Source organism: Quercus robur, chromosome 4 (assembly GCF_932294415.1).
Source record: "Quercus robur chromosome 4, dhQueRobu3.1, whole genome shotgun sequence".
Lineage (NCBI taxonomy): Eukaryota > Viridiplantae > Streptophyta > Magnoliopsida > Fagales > Fagaceae > Quercus > Quercus robur.
Genome location: NC_065537.1, coordinates 30,929,812 through 30,934,883, shown reverse-complemented (window position 1 = coordinate 30,934,883; position 5,072 = coordinate 30,929,812).

Genomic DNA, 5,072 nt, shown 5'->3' with positions numbered 1-5,072 from the left:
CATCCAACAAAGGTAACCAGCCTCGACGGTCAAAGTTTGTCCTAATCTCACCATGTAGCTCATCTAATAGAACCTTTCTCTCAGCCCAAATGTTCCTCTTAAGGTTAAGCTTCTCATACGCTTCCTGGTTTTTCTCACTCAAGAACCTCTCACTATCAAAGGGGGAAGAAGAAGAAGAGGATTTCCTATTAGCTCTAGTCTTCCTAGACATGATGCTAAAGATCAGAAAGACAGACATAGAAGAAAGAGAGAAAAAAAATAGAAAAATCAAGGGCAGACTGCAAGTTAGCACAAAAAAATATAGAAAAAACAATTCTATATGATGCACGAACAATATCAACACATGATGCATGCTCTAATGTAGTGAGAATAAGTTCAATTTTACTCCAAAATCACAAAATTGGCTTGAGCATAGAGTTTACACCAAAAACCCCAAATTTTGATAAATCATTTTCACAAAACCTAACAAATTGATCATTACCTAAGAGAGATAACACATTATAATGATCAAATGATTCGATCTAACAAGCCAATTTTATCAAATTAAGCACAATTGAACAAAACCCCTAAATCGGGTAGTTTCAAGCCCTAGAAATTCCAAATTTTCACAAAACATCAAATTGATCAAATTAATTCACAAAGATTAGTTTTATATTGTCCCACAACAAAATCCCATTGATCAATTTATAAAGAAAAGGCTTAAATCAACAAAAATCCCAAATTTTCATAGATTTGACATTCTCCCTAAAATGCATGAAACATGAAAATAAATAAAAAAGGAGGGGTATAAAGATCTTACCGGCCTTAGATGACAAAAACCCTTTAAGAAATTTGGCTAAAAACGACAAAAATCTTGCTTGGAATCTTAGACCGATCGAAAGGAGAGAGAAGAGCTTTTAAAAGTTTTGAAAAAATGTTTAAACACGTGAGGAGCAAAGCTTTTTTTAAAAAACTCTATATACGATTTTTGATTAATTGAAAATTAGATTTGATCGATCGAAAATCACTTTCGATTGATCCAACACCGATCGAGTGGGTCAAATTCAAAACAAAATCTTAATCGCATTTTCGATTGATCGAAATCAGATTTGATCGATCGAAAATTTGGAAAACACAATGTTTTTGTAAAACAGAGCAATATTATGCAGAAACTCCTCAAAGAATAGTATTTAATGAATAAATTGCATGAGTATGAGATGAAATGCTCTTCAAAAAACACGTGTATTGAACCTAGATCTCCCAAAAATAAGATTTTCAATCAATTATCATGAAATTCTCAAATAGCAAACATGTTTTGCACAAAACTCAAGGAATTCTCAAACTTGGTTGGCCAAAACAAAATCATACACAATAACATGTATAAAGTTTAGCAAAGAATAACTTGTGTAGTGTGTGCAACTAGCAGAAGCTTGAGAGACATGTAAGGTAATATGTAGATAGAAATCAATCACAATTTCTACAAAATTCATCACATAAATTTGAGAGAAACTATCACTTAAAGAGTTACATCATATAACTCTCACATTTCCTAGAATAAAAGCTTGCAATCATGTAAGTTTCTTGATTTGCCTCATAATATATATACCAATTTTATTTGATTATAAACTTATTAAAATGGCCAGGATATTGTATACACCAATTTTATTTGATTGTGAAGTCATTAAAGCCCAATAATGTACATACCAATTTTAGCATTTAAACTGAGGCTATACCTTATGTTCTTTTTGTGTATGTGCTACACTTTCTCGAGCACAGAATCATATGATATGCACTAATGTGTTCATGATTGGCTAGTAAACAGTGGTGAGATGGTTATTTATGCCTTTCTCAATAAGTTCAAGTCCGACAATCAAAAGCATGTGACTTCAAGATTAAGATCATATGATCAAAAACTATAAACATCTTCTCACACAACATGCACTATAAGGCTTCAACTAGTAAAGTGCAATAAATAAGCTCATCCAAGCTAAACAAGGTACAAAAGCATGTTATGTAAAGATAAATTGGTTAACCTTGATTTCAAATCCAAGACAAATAATGCAAAACACATTTTGCTTTCCTTTTCCTTCCTTTTTTTTAATTTTTAATTTTTTTTTTGTTTTTTTAAAAGAAGAAACAAAAACACTCTTAGAATAAAATGTAGGAATGTTATGCAATGCAAGTCCTAGAAACAAAAAGAAAACAAAAAACCAGCAAAAAACAAAGGTCACAAAGAGTAGAGCGATGAAGCATAAGGACCATGTCAGAAAGACTCAATTAGATTGAGCTTTCTGTATCCAAAACTTTTTAGATGCACCTCAAGCATTGGAGTTCTTTTTTACATTAGAATGATTTCCAACTCCAAGATTAGAATAAAGGTTTATAGCCTTTACCAATTCACCAATAAATACCATCGGATCTTGTGCTTGTGGCACAGGTACTTTTGGTTTGTTTGCTCGCTTAGCAGCTTGCAGCTTGAAACAGTTTGGACGTATGTGCCTAGACTTTCCACAAAAATGACAAATCCATGCAGGCTTATCATGCAACTTGCCCTTAGAAGGGTTAGGAGCCTTAGGTTTAGACTCTTGAAGATCAACTCTAATCTTCCTAGGATGTGTAACCTCTATAGATTTAGCAGCCTCACTCACAAAGGGTTTGACAACCTCACTCATAAGGGGTTCAGAAGAAGGAACAAAGTTTATGGAATGGGGTTCAGGCACAGAGATGCTTTCTACAAAACCTAAACCAGTTTTGTCAAAGAGCGACTTTTGAACACTCAGCATGTGATTAAGTTTGGACTAGTAACAGATAATTTAAGTTCCAAATTCTAAAATTTATCAAGCAAAAGTATGTTCTTAGTCTTCACATTATTCAACAACTCATTAGCATCAAACAGTTTCACAAGCAAAATTTTCTTTTCAAGTTTAAGAGATGCAATTTTCTTTAGGCCTAAATCAACGCTCATAGCATTCTTAGCAGTAACTTTGCAAAATTTATTGTAGGTTTCTTGTAAATTTGCATCCTCAGAGAGTTCCCCATCAGAAGGGTTCTCCTCAACAGCAACACTTTCATCAACTATAGCAGTAGCAGTGAAAGCAATGAAATTTTCATCCTCATCACTACCAGACTCATTGTTAAAAACTTCATCATCACTAAGGGTTACAGCCATAGCTTTACCCTTAGACCACAAGAATGTAGGACATTCAGATTTCATATGACTATACCCTTGACACCCAAAACATTGTTGACCCATAAAATTATTAGAAGGTTGACCTACTTTTTCTTTAGGTTTTTCATTGTTATTAACCTTGGTGAGATCATTCCTCCTAAAATTTCTAGGTTCAGCAGTGTTCTTACCTCTTGCCCTTCTGTTATTGTTCCTAAGAAAATTTCTAAAGTTCTTGACAAGGTAAGCAATCTCTGTAGTAGAGAGCTCATCATCAAATCCACTCACATCAACATCATTAACAGACTTGAGAGCCATTGATTTGGATTTGCTGGTCTTAGATAGGTCCAACTCATAGGACTGAAGAGATCTTACAAGTTCATCAATAGGGATAGAGTCCGCATCCTTACTTTCAGTGATGGCAATCACTTTGGGTCTAAAATCCTTAGTTAAAGATCTAAAAATCTTTCTAACAATTTTAGGTTGATCATAGATTTCACCCAGATTATATGCAGAATTAACAATATCATTAACCTTAGCATAGAATTCATCAAAAGATTCATCATCAGAGATCCTAATGCTCTAGTTGTTAATTGCTGCAACTTATTAATTTTAACAGTCTTTGTGCCTTCATACACAGTCTGGAGGATATTCCAAGCAGTATGAGCAACCTCAACATTAGAGATTCTTTTGAATTCCTCCATAGAAACAGCATTAAAGATAGCATTTATAACTTTACTATTGAAAGCGGCTGCTTCTTTTTGAGAAGTTTGTCATTCACTAATAGGAGTAGTGGGCTTCTCCCATCAGTATTCAACGGAGTTCCAAACTCTCTCATCAATTGATTTTAGGAATGCTTTCATCCTTACTTTCCAATAAGCATAATTATTCCCATCAAAGTGAGGTAGAATGATAAGAGAGTGTCCGTGTTCCATGACAACAGGGGTCAAGGATCAGCTCTTAGATAAAATGATTTACAACAAGAGAGCAACCCGCTTTGATATCACTTGTTTGTTTTTAGACCCCTTAAAACATAACCAGATTAACCTAGTTAATAAACCGAGTGATTACTTAGTCAAATTATCAAGTCTAGGTTAACACAAACATCATATTATTGTAAAGTGCGGAAAATAAAGAACACAACAATATAATAACCCAGGAAAACCAAACCGGTAAAAAAAACCTGAGGAGGATTTAACTTAGCTTTCCTCAAGGTAAACTGAATCTACTATGAAAGAATTTAAGTTTACACAATAGCGACTTAGACCACTAACATCCTATTGCTACTTTGAGTAGGAAACTTACTACCACGACCACGTGACAGCTTCGAGTCCACGGACTACTTCTTTCTTGGATTCCCAACAAGTACAAGCACTCCCGCTTATGTATCTTTAAGCTCTTGAATCAGCAACTGAATTGATTACCAAGTTCTTGACATAATCTTGAATCTTGAAAATTCTAAGTGTATGTGAAGGTAACCACCTCTAGATCTCACAAAAGATTCACACACATAGCATAAAGAGCAACTCTAAAACGTGGCTAGGGTTTTCCTTTTTATACTTAAGACAAAACATAAAACCCTACACGTCAAACGGGCTTAGGCTAAGTTGGAAATTCTACATAAACAAACAATCTGCACGACTTTCGATCGATCGAGTCTAATTCTCGATCGATCGAGCCAGGTAGATTTACACAGTAAATCTTGCAGCTACTCGATTCCAACTTTACATATAACCACATACTTTGAGCAAGTCTAAACAAGACAAAAACGTTTTGATCATGATTTGCCAACATTACAAAATGAAGTTCTAATACATTAGTTCCTAATTCCTTCGAACCCAACACCTTTCACGCTAACAACATAATCAAGAAACACAACTGTATCCATGCAAAATGAACATTTCTTTAAATTGACATATAGTTTTTC